Source organism: Lactuca virosa, chromosome 3 (assembly GCF_052849685.1).
Source record: "Lactuca virosa cultivar CGN04683 chromosome 3, Lactuca_virosa_CGN04683_v6, whole genome shotgun sequence".
NCBI classification, from domain to species: Eukaryota; Viridiplantae; Streptophyta; class Magnoliopsida; order Asterales; family Asteraceae; genus Lactuca; species Lactuca virosa.
In genome coordinates, this window is record NC_136428.1 from 441487968 (window position 1) to 441505106 (window position 17139).

General features: G+C 37.7%; 1 non-coding gene across 1 annotated transcript; it reads right to left on the bottom strand.

Moving 5' to 3' along the window:
• Window positions 1-11636: 11636 nt before the first annotated feature.
• LOC145167962 (small nucleolar RNA R71) lies at window positions 11637-11743 on the bottom strand. Its single transcript, XR_013741561.1, has one exon. It is a non-coding gene; the product is annotated as a small nucleolar RNA R71 (small nucleolar RNA).
• Window positions 11744-17139: the final 5396 nt, after the last annotated feature.

Genomic DNA, 17139 nt, shown 5'->3' on the forward strand with positions numbered 1-17139 from the left:
TAACGGCTTAACAAGGTGCAAAGTGCAATTTCACGGGTTAGCACCATATTCACATTTTCCTAAGTAACTAAGATTTGGGAATTTATAAGTGTTTAGTTACTTTATGTTTATCATTATACTTTTAATGAAGGGAGAATTAGATTCCTATCCTACCCGTTCGACTAACGACCCTCCACCAGTCAAGGAAGCGGTGGGTGAGAGTGGACACCCACTAAACAATCATTTTATTGGCAGTAATCTTATACCCCCCCTGATAGACTGGCTTCGTGAATGAGGCCTACTAACGGTAAGACTGACTTTGTTCTTATACATATATATATATATATATATATATATATATATATATATATATATATATATGTTAAACCTATAGTATTATAATAGTATAAGGACTGAATTTTAAACTTTTAAAGTTCTAGGGTTTGGAATTAAATGTTTCAAAAGTTAAACTTTTACATTTACAAATTCCAAAACTTGAGGGCAAGTTTTGAACTTTTGAAAAGCTTTTGGAATCCATAACTAATGAGTTTAATATGAGTTTTAAGAAAAGACTTTTGACATTCCATAACCTATGATTTTAATGATTTTTATAAAAGAAAACTTTTCATTTTCCATAACTTGAGGACAAGTTATGGAATTCATCAAAATCATTTAGATCAAAAATTCTAACAAGAAAATCAAACAATTTGTCTATGATCTAAATTAAACTCATAAGAACAAGACAATTCATATCAAACAAATTTCATGTAATTAGCCTAATCATATAAACTAATACAAAACATGAAACTTTAACAATTATCTTTTCAATTGGATAAGCATGATCATTACCACATCAAAAACAGGTTTATAAGTTCAAAATAAGGTTAGGGTAATGATCCTAGTCCAATTCCAGCTTAAAAACTCGAAAATATGCACTCAGGGGCTCCAACTCGTCGAGTGCAATAACAAACTCGGTGAGTTGGATGAATTTGTGCTTGGACTCGGTGAGTCCCCCAGTGGACTCGGCGAGTCCACTGTCCAGAATAGCAGAAAATCGATTTTAAAGCATTTCCAAGCAAGTTGCATCAAGTTTAATTGAAAACAAACCTAGGCTCTGATACCACTGTTGGGTTTTCAGCATTCTAACACTCCTAAGGTGTGCATGCAACCCTAAATACCTTGGATCTATGTTTTATCTATTATACATGCAAACTTGAACTTTCCAAGTTATTACCCTAACTAGCATACAAAACTTTGATACTTGGGTAATAAAACAAGTTAGAAAACATACCTTTTGTTGTAGTTGGAAGCATTGACCCTTTAAGAACTTAGTGACCCAATTGTTGCACCTCAAATGGAATCACACAACACCACCATCAATTGGAATAACTTGAGAGAAGAACACTTGCACTCATAAAATCGGCTTGCCCTCTTGTGTTTCCACTAGTGCCCATTTCATGTGCCTTGGGGTTTCTTATATAGTGTGCACATTAGGGTTACACCATGTAACTCATGACCTTCCACATTCCTCATGATCCATGGGTTTTAACCTCCATGGAGTATCCATGGGTCACCACATGGGTTTAACCCAACATGAAGAACTATGGATCATAAGCCCACTTTATAAGAATGAATGATTTACCAAATCAATCCCTAATTATTTATTAGTCTCTTTTGATCAAAAAATTAATTCCAAACTAATTCTTGATCAATACTATTTAAATAATATGATTTCATAAATATCCTCTTCTCACAAAAGTCTATCCAAATTGTTCCGATGCCATGCAACCCAAATGGACCATGCTACTCTAGGGTTAAGTACATACCAATAATAGTTATGGGCTTAGACACCTAATCCAACACCCTCTCCACCGGGGGAACATACTCATCTCGGAACATCAATGTAAACCTCTCCCAAGTCACTGCAATATGCTCTGTAGGAGTAAAACTGGCTGTCACAAACTTCCACCAGTCCTTCGCTCCCAAGCGAAGCTGGTTCAACATGAACCGAACCCTCAAATGCTATGGGAAATAACATGTGTAAAAACATCCCTCGATATCAGAGATACACCTCATAGCAGCAATTGGATCTTGTGTCCCGTCAAACTCAGGTGGCTTCGTGTTGCTGAACTCCCGAAACAGCGACGAGTCACTTCCCTGTGGCCTGGCAGCAGCGACAGCTGCGGTGGCTGCAGTAGCAGCCGCCTCAGAAACAACATCATATCGCTCATCAAATGTCTCGATTAGGGTGGTCTTAATAGACCCAAACATCTCAGGAATCACCTCTCGAATGGCTGCGGCCACCTCATCATGAATCATCCTGCGAATCTTATCATCGCTTGTCCCACTGCTCTCGGGGTTGTGGCGTGTACCCACCATGATGTCTCTGAAACACAACATAAAAATCATCAGAGACTCGCTCGAGCATACTCACACTCGACCACTCATCCCTACGTGTTCCTTAGCATCCTAAGGATTCTTACTTGGATTGCATACAGATATGGTGCTTTCAGTAGTACGGGCCCAATACTACTGTTGGGTCTAAAAATATGGTTTATACTTTACTTTTCTACGCTTTTGTTGGGAATCAAACCCTAATTGTGATTTGATGAACAAGATGCGGAAAATAAGAACAAACACAAATATGAAGATATGTCGAATGATCACTCGATTTATTCAATTATGAGGAACAAATTACACTTTAAGGAATAAGAATCTAACTCTACAAGAAACCTCACAACGTGGCGGCTACATTTTGCCTCACGCTTAACACTAATTATGAATAATACATGACTATTTATAGGGAAAAGACAAGTCTTAGGCCTTTAACCTACACTTCATCAAGGGGGCCCATTGCCATCATCCATGGAGTACTTTGAAACCCTACAATCTCCCCCTCAAAGTATGGAATGGATGACAATGCTTTAACTTCCAAAACAAGAATCTAGCAAATAAGAGAAGATCTCGCAACGAGGAATATTTGAAGGAATCCACGAATCTTAATTCTTCAATAGTCTTCAACAACGGGTTCTAGGATATATAGATAAACCAAGCACTGAAGTAATGTTTTTAAACTTCATTTTCTGATGTAATCCCAAAGATCTTCAATAAAGCCAAACCCAACATAAAACCCATTTCAGAACAAAGAAACCAAATCACATATTGTCTTTGAAGAGCTCCCCCTCCAAGTCATAATGATCTTCAAATAAGCTAATGATATAAGCCACCAAAAATATCATGTAACAACCCAAATTTTAAGATTCGTAACGCCACTTGATCGAGAAAATACTAGAAGTCGGAGATATAACAAGTCCTTAGAAGAGCTCGATGAAGAACTGCTACTGTAAAGGATACTTCTCTGTAAAAGCTTTAGAAGAGCTCGATGAAGAACTGCTACTGTAAAAGCTACCTTCATAATTCTACCACAAGATTTATCAAAAATCTTCAAATTTGAAAAGTCACAAATCCAATTTCAAATGGCCATACCAAATTCTCCCCCGATTTATAATGAAAAACGTGATTATAAATCATTCAAATGGTCATGATAATGATCTTGAATGGATAAAAAATTACTATGCTCCCCCGCGACAAAATGATATACACAATGAAGTATAAAATCCGAAAAAGTCGTGAAAATTTGACGTTATCACGAAAAACGACTTTCCGAACCGCCAAGACATGATGGAATCCATAAATTTCTGTTCACGAAAATATATGTGCATTAAAGAATTCAAAACTGTTCACCAGCCCTTAAATTTGCAAACTTTTCGAATAATGGGCTGAAATTGTCACATTGCTGAAAGTCAGGGACTTACGTAGTAACTCTACATCATTTTCCCTTTGATTTGTAACAAATTCTGGAAATCAAATTTTCGATTCTAATCCTTTTCTTTGGTCTTATTCATTTTTAATCCCTTCTATTCTAAAGGGATTTATTTCATCAAATCTGACGGGTTTCGAAGATTGTTAGTGATTCTTCTTAACTTTCCGGATTCTCTCCATGGTATTTGTTGAAGATTCAAGGGGGAGTGATGATTATTCAAGGGGGAGTTCGTATTTGGAAGATTATTTCTTATTTCTCTCGCCTTGAAGACCCCATGTGCTGATGAGTATCACATTTTAGGGGGGAGAAATGCCTAGAAGATCGAAAATCGTGATCTTCATCAGTTTCAACATCTAGGGGGAGATTGTTGAGTATTTGAGATATTGAAACTGTTATAGCATATTTGGTTATTTAGGGAAGCCTTTTTAAGGTTAATCTTTTTATGATTCCCTACGATGCCTTTACAGTAGAAGTTCTTAATCGAGCTCTTCTAAGGATTGGTTTTATATTAAGGCATAGATGTTATATTTATGGCTTATATTTATTGTTCCCTATAAATAATCATTAGGTTAGATTTTGGTTTAAGCTGTTTACTAGATTAGGGTTTTTCTATGTACGTTCATATGATAATCAATATATGAAAAACCTTTATCAGATTACTTGCATATTGTGGTGATTGAATCTGATTGTTCTTGATATTCCACATTCGTCATCTCGGATTTATTCCCAACAACTTTAATAGTATTTGGTCTCGAACCGAAAACAGCCTTGGGTTTACAGTTCATGTGGTGTTTGCGGTTGGGTGTGTTTGTGGTTGCAAACTCGTTTGCGGCCGTGAACTGTTTACGGCCCTGAACCATTTACGGTTCTCTATTTCCTATAAATAGTGTCAGTATTATCAGAGGGAGTTTACGGTCAAGTGTGTGCAAATCAAGGTGTTCTAGAGAGAAACGTGAGAGAACTTGTATATTTGTGTGTGAATCTTGTGTTGGAACATCATTCTAATCATATAAACATTGAAGATTCATCAACTTCATCTTCTTCTTCTCCTCTTTCTTCCATATTTGATCTTGCATCATCCACTTGATTGGGATTCCGCACCATCAAGCAAAATTTGGGACTTACAGTTGGTATCAGAGCTTGGATTGCGTCATCCACTTGATTGTAAGTCCCCAAATATGGAACCAACTAGTGATCAAACACAAGAACAAGCTAAAATCAATAAGAATAAGAAGGAATAGAAGCAGAAATGATTCCAAATTGCACACATTCTATTAGCCGTAAACGTCAGGTACAATGGAACGTACACACACAACAGTCGTACATTCTGACACGTCTGACACATATTTATAGGGAAAAGCGAACCTAACACAGTTTACGGCCTCAAACAGACTTGCAGCTGCAAACACCAACTAAACCGTAAACACCTTGTTTACGGTTCACCCAACCATAACCACCCTAAAAACCCATACAAACACTAATAAGACCTATACAGATAGATGCCTAGCTCAAACCAATAAAATATGACCTAACAGGAATGGTCGACATTTGTCACCCTAGACCTGCTGGTCTAACTATAGCTAACAGTTTAGGTGCGGGATTGTGTTGGATTAAAGTCTAAGTCCATAACTATATTTGGTACGTACTTGACCCGAACCGGCATGGTCCATTTGGGTTGCACTTCACCGGCACAATTTATATGGATAGTCTGTTGAGAATAGTATATTTATGATTTATATTAATATATTATAAGTTCTAATATATTAATATGGAATCATATTATTTAATTAGTATTGATCAAGAATTAATTTAGAATTAATTAAGTGATCAAAAAGAACTAATTAAATATGGACTCTTATATATATGGAATGAGCCAAGTTAATTTAGGTTGGGCTAAGCTTTCATGGATGGTCCATGGAGCTTTTAACCCATGGATCCTATGTAAATGAAAGGTCATGGGTATTAGGGTTTACATTGATGTAACCCTAATCCTCCATAATATATAAAGGGGTCCTTGGCTCACCAAATTGGTACAAGTGTGTGAAAATAAAAGTGGGCCGATTTTAGTGTGCATAAATATTCTCTCAAGTTCTTCCAAGGTGTTTTGGTGATTTGTGATTCCATTTGAGGCTTCCACACTATTGGGGCTAAGCTCTTAAAGCTTGAAGACATCAAGCTACATCAAAAGGTATGTCATCTAACTAGAACTTTGTAGTATAGGTGCTTCATAATATGCTAGTTAGGATGAAACCTTGGAATAGTTAATATTTGCATGTATAATAGAGAAAACATAGATCCAAGGTTTATAGGGTTGCATGTACACCATAAGAGTGTTAGAATGCTCAAAAACCCAACAGTGGTATCAGAGCCATGGGTTGTTTTCTGTTATATTGATGCAAATGTTTTATTTTCAAGTTGAAAAAAAGGAAAAAAAAACATGACGTTTGTCAAATTTTAAGATAATTACTTGTTTTGTGAAAAACGAATAATTTGTAAAATTTGAATCATTTGTTATATGAGTTGAATTAGGTCAAATTTAGTAAAAGATAAAATGATATGATTATTTTATTAGTTTTAAAAGTTTGAGCTAAATGTTTTAAGGAGTTACATATTTTGTCATAAAATTTTGGAGCTCAAAAGTTTTTTTTAAAGTTGTGATCTTAAGGGTTTTTGAAACTTCCATAAATTACGGATATGAAAGTTTTTTTAAAAAAAAAATTTGATTCAAAGTTTTTAAGTAGTTACAAAATTTGGTGTTAATGTTTTAAAGAATTCCATAACTTGTTCTGAAGTTATGGAACATGGAAAGTTTCATCATAAAACACCATTAATTCCATAAGTTATGGAATCCAAAGGTTTTCAAGAATTACAAAACTTGCCCTCAAGTTTTGGAATTTGAGAAAAGTTTTTTATGAAAAAAAGAATTGAATTCTAAAACTCTTGGGTTCATAACTTAAACAATTAATTAAATGGTTTTAATTTTGAGTTTAATAATTGGAATTGTGATGTTTTGTTGAATAGTTCAAATTAACTCTTATGGACATTATTAATAGTTAATTAAAGCGTTTAATTAAAAGAGTATTATTAATCCATAAATATATGGTTTGAGTTTAATTAAATTAAAAGTCTAGTTTAATTAATAGATTAAACCACCAAGTATTTTAAATGTCTAAAATACACCCTTATACTATTATAATATTAAAAGTTTAATATATTATATGTATAAGAGCAAGTCGTCTTACCATTAGTGGGCCTCATTCACGAAGCCGGTCTATAAGGGGGGTATAAGGTTACTGCCTATAAAATGGCAGCTTAATGGGTGTCCACTCTCACTCACCGCTTCCTTGACCGGTGGAGGGTCGTTAGCCGAACAGGTAGGACAAGGACTATAATTCTCCCTTCATTATAAGTATAATTATAAATACTAAGTAACTAAACACTTATAAATTCCCAATCTTAGTTACTTAGGAAAATGTGAATAAGGTGCTAATCCATGAAATTACACTTTGCACTTTGTTTAAGCTGTTAGTGGAGCGTGTGTGGTTAATCGGCACACTAACCTGGACTTAACAAGGTAGGCAAAGGGTAACTTAATGTTTATCATAGTATCGTTGGAGCGTGTGTGGTTAACCGGCACATCGATTGAGGGGTAAATATTAAGGGTACCAAGTATATTTGCATGGTTATTCACACCTTGTTTTGTGATCCTCGGCATCCCAGTCACAAAAACTGAAGGGCACACTCGAGATTGAAACATGTCTTTGAAAAGTTCAATGAATCTCAAAAGAATCTAGGAGTTTCAAAACCAATTAAAACCTAATAATACATTTTGTTTATCTTGGTGGAAATTGGTGAATCGTCATTCACCTACCTTCAAATATTTTATAGCTTGGATTACGGCATCCCTCTTCCAAGTTATAAAATAGTTTGCTGGGTCCTAGCCTTAATATTTCATATTGGGTGTTATATTAAGGACTTTAGATCAACTATCTTGAATATCTCCCAAAACGATGTCTGGTTCAGACATCTATGATCCTCCCAAATCTCTTGGAACTTCACTTCCTTCACCTCCTCCAATTATTCTCCCTAACCCACAAGTTCAAGGTCACTCAAGCCCTAATGGTAAGCAAGGTCTATGTGTGATCACATCTTAGAGATGAAGTCACATATTGACAAGCCGGGAGAGTTGGGTGTCAAAGTCTTGAGAAAGTTGGATGTTCAATCACTTTCTAAGTCACATAGTGAGTTCCTTTGGGACTACTATGAAACAGACTATGACATGAACCTTAATGATCATATCTATTTGCTTGGTGCTGTTGAATCAGCAATGATTTGGAACGATAGTAAAGCAAATTTGATTAGAAGATCAACTTCCCAAAAACTTTATGGACAGTGACAATGGTGACACTGGAAATCCAGAAAAAGCATTCTCTTCCCAATGGAAAGGGATTGACCATAGTCAACCCGGTTGACCAAATGGTAAAGATAAAGGCTAAGTCTGAGATAGTCCCATTACCAAAGGGTCCATATGTTTATTTTGCCAAAGGAAGGGGCGTTGATTGCAAAGCTGCCAAATTTACCTAAGGATGTTAAAGTCAATAAGTTTGGTTCTACATCAGGTAGAGCCCATTATCTAACTCTGTTAAGTTCTATTCTGAGATCCTCATTACATGATGTGACTGGGTCACATGTTGATGTTTTAAGAATCAAAGAATAGAGAGAAATCTTAAAGGAAGTATATGCTGATTCTGATCGCGAAGGTGGATTTCGATCGCATCAGAATTTTGAGCAATTGCTTAAGAAGTTATGATATATTGCTAAGGAATAGATAACAACAATTTTCCATGTGGATTGTAAGGATAAGTTTTTCCGCAAAGTTTTAAAATAAAAAAAAATTGTTTAATTTTATTTATTTGAAGTATCCTTACAATGGCATTTGTGGAAAATTGTTGCTTATATGATTTCACTGACAGCAATATTGGAAAATGGATTTGATTCTTTCATTTGTGGTAGTGTCTAAATTTACCAAATCAGGAAAGTTCCTCATCACCCAAGTTTCAATTGGACCGAAACTTGGAATCATGCAAGTTGAATAGTATGATGAATGAGAACTTTCAAGCATTGGAAAATCAAGACTAATTACTTGTTCACATGGATGTGTGAGTCAAGTGAAGGACTAAAGGGATCGAGTACACATTCTTGTGCACTGGTCATGTTCACCACAAAGCTCGTTAAGACTATTTGATTTACTAATGTTTAGTAAATATGGTTATACTTACAAGTTTAAGTATAATTATGAAACATTGGAAAAGTCTCAATGTATGGCAGAACGAATGGGAAGAATCAAATTAGGCAGAAAGATAAAAGTTTCTCAAATCTGAAAAGATGGGAGAGTACTTTAGTATCATGTTTGTGATCATCTTAATGAATTAGAAATCATATCACAATTAGTCCTCTAAAGGTCATCTTAGTGCATTCTTATGACTAAGAAGAGGAGTCATGAATTGTTGAAATGGTTAGATCAGGAAGATGAGTGATATGTGCATAATTAATCATATGTTTAACATATATTTCTATTCATTTTGGGCTAATTATATGCATAATATGGACAAAAGGTACTTAATAATGCTTATATTGTGTTTTCAGTCCAAAAGACATGCTTGGAAGCAGAAGGAAAAAGGAGAAGCAATTAGAGACCAAAGAATGAAGGAAAAGGGAAAACTACACACTTACTCGGCGAGTCCATGCTAGTACTCGGCGAGTTCATTAGAATGTTCCCGAAAGAAAAGTCAAGATTCCTTGCCGAATACGGAGTCCACGCTAGTACTCGGCGAGTGCGCGACCTACTCGCCGAGTAGCCCCTGTTTTGTGATAATTATAAATAGCGGGTTTTAATCCGATTGAGGGACTTCTGGAACCTTTGGGGAGAAGCAAGCTGTGATTGAAGAGCCAGAAGAACCCTAGAGAACGAAGATATAACCTAGAATCCAATTCCGAAAAAGATTTGAGGCACATTCTCATCATTCTACTTAATCTATTGTTTCTCAATTATGGTTAGACAATTAGAATTCGTTTTATTGCTGTTAATTACCTCAATCATGAGCTAAAACTCTTAAACTTCTGTTTGGGGATACAAAATTGATATTATGGTTTGATTTTATGGTAGGATTAATTTAATATTGGTGATTTTGTTGATTCTAGCTTGTTAAAGAACATTATGTGTGAATAATAACTAATTTTCTGTTAATAGGAAGATAATTAAATAGTATGAACGTCTTTTAATTATCAACCCCATATGTTTATGTGACCACTTTATCATATGTCTAGGACTAACGAACGTGAAACTAGAATTAATAAGAAAAATTAGGTAAATTCATGTGTGAGCTTGTTTGATGACCATCAGCAAGAGGTTAACTAAAGGACCAATTTAGTTAGCTATTACAAGTCTAAATTAACCCGAATAAATAATCTAGTGAATTAAATTAAATTAGACAACTGATCACTGTTTGAGTTAGTTTGTTTTCTAAGGATTATCGTAGCGAACGCAAGGCTAATTACTTGAATCGGTAGCCAATAGAAGAATTAATCCATTGCACTATTACCATAATATCAACCATAGGATCAATTGAGTTGAACTAAACAGAAGTCCCTTTTATTATTGAATTCAGTTAAATCTTTGTTTTTCTAGTTCTTAGCTCAAGTAGTATTAGTAAGTTTCTAGTCTTGAAAAACTAGAGAAAACCCATATTTACTATTTAATTTAGATAAAATTAGTCTTTAGTTTTAATTTACCGTTCCCTGAGTTCGACACTCTATTTAATTTAGATAAAATTAGTCTTTAGTCTTTAGTTTTAATTTACCGTTCAAGTTTTTGGCGCCGTTGCCGGGGAACGGTTCTAAATTAGCACTAATTTCTATTTTTATCGATCATTTGTGTGGGATTTATCTTACACAAAGTTAATTCTGAGGTAATTTAGTAGTTAGTATAGGTTTTGATCAATCCCTGTTTTAATAAATTAAGTAGAAAATTTTTCTGTTTTTACCTTGAACTCGCCGAGTGCACTCGACGAAACTCGGCGAGTCCATCACTGGTCACAGTTTTAGCTTTTATTTCATTTTTGTTCTTTTTACGCGTTTTTCTTGTTTTATTTGCAGTTGTTTCATGACCCGAGGATCTGATACACCTTTGATCCCTCCTCTAGACGACCCGGAATCCGCCCTAAGGAAGAACAAAGGAAAATCCGTTGGAGAATCCGTTTCTTCAAGGAATTCGCCACTAAAGAACCTAAAGTCCGTTTTCAGCAAGAAGAAGAGCAGCAAATCAGGAGCATCCAGTGCCTCTTTGACAATCGAAGACCCTATTAAAGAAGACGCCGAGCACGAGACCGAGGAAGAAGAAGACCCTACATTCGGTCACATTTCCGATTCCGATGACGAATTAGCTATTCTCATGGCTAACATTGATGAAGTCCCCATGGGGGAATGGAAGAAGAGGATACGCGATGATACTGGACAGGGACTTGTGCAACCCGCAATCCCCGCTACTGCTACTTTTGAGCTCAAGGGTCACATCCTGGCTCTACTTAAGGAGATCCCCTTCACAGGCAAAGACAACGAAGACGCTTATAAACACTTGGACGAAGTCAATGATGTAGCTGATTATTTCAATGTTCCAAATGTGCCTCGGGAAACTCAGCTACTTCGCATGCTTCCGGTTACTTTGAAGGGTGCTGCCAAGGATTGGCTCAAGTCATTGCCCCCAGGATCTATCACTACATGGGCCCAAATGAAAGAAGAGTTCATTGATCAATTCTGCCCACCATCCAAGATATCCAAGCTAAAGAAAGCCATAGCCAACTTTGAACAACAAGCTGGAGAATCACTATATGAAGCGTGGGAGAGGTACAAGAGCCTGCTAAGGAATTGCCCACATCATGACCTCAATAGTCAATAAGAAGTCTCCATCTTCTATGATGGAGTAAATGTTACCACTAGGCAATTACTTGACTCGCAAGGTCCACTCACGAAAAAGGCACCTCCAGTGATAAAGCAACTAATTGAAGAATTCTCTAAGCATTCTAGAGAATACCACAATCCAAGAAATGATGTGACGAGGGGGGCCGCCTATGCAGCTTCAGAAGACTTGTCAGCAGTTATGGCTATGCTAAAAACCATGGATAGGAGGATGGATAAAATGGACCAAACGATACATGTTATTCGGGTGGGTTGCGAAAATTGCAATGGGTCTCACCTTACTAGAGACTGCGATTTGGATGAGAATGGCAACAAAAAGGTGCAAGTTTGTTACTTAAGTGGGGACCGATATGATGAACATTGGCGTAGACCAAAGAAAGAGTGGCTCCCTTATGACGAGTACAAGAAGGCTAAGGAAGAGAAGTTCAAGCAAAAGGGAAGGGGTTTTTACCAAAAGGAGGAGCCATCACAAGAAAGAAAACCAAGTTTGGAAGAAATGCTTACCAAATTTGTAGCTGCTTCAGAAAAAAGACATAGTGATCATGATGCTGCAATTCAAGAAACAAGGACCATGCTTAGAAACCAGCAAGCATCTATCCACAACATAGAAACACAGCTGGGGCAACTTGCTCAACAAATAAACCAGAGATCACCGGGCGAACTTCCTAGCAAAACTGAAAACAACCCACGAGGCGCGCGCATAAACATAGTCACAACAAGAAGTGGGAAAATAATCACTCCTCTGGCCCCTATTCAGAATGAAGCACCCAAAGAATCACAGAAGGAGGAAGCAGAAAATCAAGCAGAAAGTGAAAATCTTCAATCTGACAGCTATACTCGTCGAGTACAGAATAGGAACTCGGCGAGTCCACTGCCAAATCCGAACAATCCATTGCCATACCCAGCCCGAGCCAAGAAACTGAAGCAGGAAGAGGAGTACCAGAAGTTTCTAGATCATATAAAGGCTCTTCAGATCAACATACCCTTCATCGAGGCTGTTGCACAAATGCCCAAATATGCAAAGTTCCTTAAGGAACTTCTCACTAATAGAAGGAAGATGGAGGAAGTGAAGAAGGTAGTCCTCAATGAAAATTGCTCAGCCGCCATGCTCAACAAACTACCAAAGAAGAAGGGTGACCCGGGGAGCTTAACTTTACCTTGCCAATTTGGCAATTTAGCTACCACTCATGCCTTGGCTGATTCAGGAGCAAGTGTGAATTTAATGCCTTATTCATTCTTCAAGAAGCTGGATCTCCCGGAACCAAGACCAATTCGTATGGCGATTCATTTAGCTAACAAGACAATCACTTTCCCAAGAGGAATATGTGAAGACTTAGTGGTCAAAGTGGACAAGTTTGTCTTTCCCGCTGATTTCATAATTCTAGACATGGAGGCGGATCCTCAAGTCCCAATCATCCTTGGAAGACCCTTCCTCAACACGGCAAGTGCTATAGTAGACATGAGGGACTCGAAGCTCACTTTGCAGGTAGGAGAAGATTCAGTCACATTTGGGGTTGATCAAGCTATGAAGTATGCACGGAATAGTGACGACACGGCATTCTCAATTGACATGCTTGATGAATTATTGGAGGAATGCATAAGTGAAGATTCCAGCAAGTTCACAATTTCCGATGAAGAATTTGATGCAGAAAAAGACTTAATGGACATCGAGAGGCTGCTGGAAGAAGCTGAGTTTGAAGAGTTGATGAGGCAATCTGACACTTCAACTCGCCGAGTAGGGCCGACCAACTCGCCGAGTCCGAGCGAAAAAAAACAGAATTCGTAAAGTCAGCTACCAACTCGCCGAGTCCCTTACCTACACTCGGCGAGTACAACAAACAGAACCCAAATTTTGAGCTCAAAAAGTTACCAGAACATTTGGAATATGCCGTCCTTGAAGATGGCCATCAAAAGCCAGTCATTATAGCCTCTGACCTTTCCAACTCTGAAAAGGAAGAACTAGTGCAAGTTTTGAAAAAACGAAAACGGGCCATAGCATGGAGCATTACCGACATTAAGGGAATAAGTCCCTCTTATTGTTCACACAAGATTAACCTGGAAGAAGGAGCAAAGCCGGTTGTGCAGCACCAAAGAAGACTAAACCCAAATATGCAAGAGGTGGTCAAGAAAGAAGTGGTCAAGCTTTTAGATGCGGGGATTATATATTCCATTTCCGACAGCCCGTGGGTGAGTCCGGTTCAAGTGGTGCCCAAGAAGGGAGGGATGACAGTCATAACCAACGAAAAGAATGAGCTTATTCCGATACGAACGGTAACCGGTTGGAGAGTGTGCATCGATTATCGAAAACTAAACGATGCCACTCGTAAAGACCATTTTCCCTTACCCTTTATTGATCAAATGTTAGAAAGATTATCGGGCCATAGTTATTATTGCTTCCTAGACGGATTTTAGGGTTATTTCCAAATACCCATACACCCATTGGACCAAGAAAAAACCACATTCACTTGCCGAAGTGGGACTTTTGCTTATCGACGCATGCCCTTTGGGCTATGCAATGCGCCCGCGACATTTCAAAGGTGCATGACAGCCATATTCCACGACATGGTGGAAAAATTCATGGAAGTCTTTATGGACGATTTTTCTGTTTTTGGATCTTCCTTCCACGATTGTCTCACAAATCTTGACCTAATGCTAGCTAGGTGTGAAAAGACCGACTTAGTCCTTAATTGGGAAAAATGTCACTTTATGGTTAAGGAGGGTATAGTTTTGGGCCACAAGGTTTCCAAATCGGGAATTGAAGTGGATCGGGCAAAGATTGACACCATTGCCAAATTACCTCCACCAACTAATGTGAAGGGTATTAGAAGTTTTCTAGGACACGCGGGTTTTTACCGGCGTTTTATCAAAGATTTTTCTAAAATAACTACACCTCTAACACAATTACTCCTAAAAGATGCACCATTTAATTTTACTAAAGAGTGTTTAGAGGCATTTGAATTTTTAAAGGAAAAATTAACTAATGCCCCGATCATGGTTGCACCAAATTGGAATTTACCATTTGAAATAATGTGTGATGCTAGTGATTTTGCATTAGGAGCTGTCCTTGGTCAAAGGGTTGATAAGCACTTCCAACCCATATATTATGCTAGCAAGACTTTAAATCCAGCCCAAGAAAACTACACCACCACGGAAAAGGAATTATTAGCTGTGGTGTACGCTTTTGATAAATTCCGCCCTTATTTAGTTTTATCTAAAACAACTGTTTTTACTGACCACTCTGCTATCAAGTATTTGTTTGCCAAACAGGATGCCAAGCCAAGATTGATACGATGGGTTCTACTTCTTCAAGAGTTTGACATAGAGATACGCGACAAAAAGGGAATGGAGAATGTAGCAGCTGACCACTTGTCAAGGCTTGAAAACCCGCGATTGCAAGAAGATAGAGTTGGAGATGATTTTCCGGACGAGTATATTATGGTGACTGTGGGAGAAGAACCATGGTTTGCAAATATAGCTAATTACTTAGCTATCAATTACCTCCCAAAAGATCTCACAAGTCAACAAAAGAAGAAATTCTTTTCCGAGATAAAGTATTACTTTTGGGATGAACCATATCTTTTCCGAAGCTGCGCGGATGGAATCATACGAAGATGCGTGTTCGGGAATGAAAGCTGGAAAATATTGGAGCAATGTCATAGCGGGCCCACTGGTGGACATCATGGAGCACATTACACTGCTAAGAAGATCTTTGACACTGGATTTTACTGGCCCACGATTTTTAAAGATGCAACCCAATTTGTCAAAGAATGTGATGCATGTCAAAGAGCTGGAAACATTTCCTCTCGAAATGAAATGCCACAACATAGTATCCAAGTGTGCGAAGTATTTGATGTGTGGGGGATCGATTTCATGGGACCATTTCCCATATCCAAAGGCAACAAATACATATTAGTGGCGGTAGATTATGTATCCAAGTGGGCGGAGGCACAAGCTCTGCCAACTAATGACGGTCGGGTAGTGGTGAAGTTTTTAAAGAAGTTATTTTCAAGATTTGGGGTCCCGAAAGCTCTCATAAGTGACCGAGGCACTCATTTTGCCAATGATCAACTAGAGAAGGTGCTAAGTAAATATGGGGTAACCCATAAATTTTCAACATCCTACCATCCACAAACTAGTGGACAAACCGAAGTGACAAATCGAGCTTTAAAGAGAATCTTGGAGAAATCGGTAGGGAGCAATCGAAAAGAATGGTCGGATAAGCTAGACGATGCACTTTGGGCCTTCCGTACAGCTTTCAAAACCCCCATTGGTACTACACCATATAGGTTAGTTTATGGAAAGCAATGTCATTTACCGGTGGAGATAGAGCATAAAGCTTTTTGGGCTTTAAAGATGTGCAACTTCAACATGGAGGAGCTCAAGAACAACTGGTTAATGCAAATGAATGCTCTTGAGGAACTTCGAAATGATGCATACACTAGTTCTTTGATCTATAAAGAGAAAACTAAGAATTGGCATGACAGGAAGATCAAGGAAAATAAAGAATTTCATGAAGGGCAAAAGGTGTTGCTCTTTAATTCAAGGTTAAAACTCTTCTCGGGAAAACTCAAGTCAAGATGGGATGGTCCTTTTCGGGTGAAGAAGGTGTTTCCACATGGTGCTATAGAGCTATTGTCAAAAGATGGCACCCCGTTCAAGGTCAATGGACATAGAGTCAAAAAGTATGAAGAAGGAGTTCCAAGGAATGACGGCATGGAAGAGTTGATGTTGCTGGAAGGGATTGCAGCCACGTAGAATGGGAGGAGTCCAGCTAATGACTCCTTAAAAAGAAGCGCTTCCGGGAGGCAACCCGAGTTTAGAGTTTGCATTTCTTTTTCCTTTACTTTCTTTTTAATTCTTTAGGATCTTTTTCATTCATCTTCTTCTGGAAATATGTTCTAAATGATTGCTTGAGGGCAAGCAATGCCTAGAGTGTGGGGTAGTGGGTTATAAAAAAAAAATAATTAAATTCAATTTTTGTCAAGCTGCAAGCTTTACTCGCCGAGTAGGTACGAGTACTCGGCGAGTGCTTGCCTAAATAACTACCGCGTAAAAGCATTTGTACTCGGCGAGTAGCCCGTTTCTACTCGGCGAGTAGCCAACTTACACAGACGGTATAAAAATCGGAGAAATAAGGGTTTTTACCCATTTTACCCACACACTCGCCGTGCACAGCCTCCTTCAAGCGATTTCTGTGATTTTAGGCTTAATCCTCGACTTTCAAGGGAAAGGGTATGATCTTTACACTTAAAAACTCATCAAAGGTTCAAGCTTTATCACTGATTTGCCCTATTTTATCTAAATTCGGATTTGGGGGTTTCCTCAAATTCTAGGGTTTTAGTTTTACTATAAATTAGGAGTTG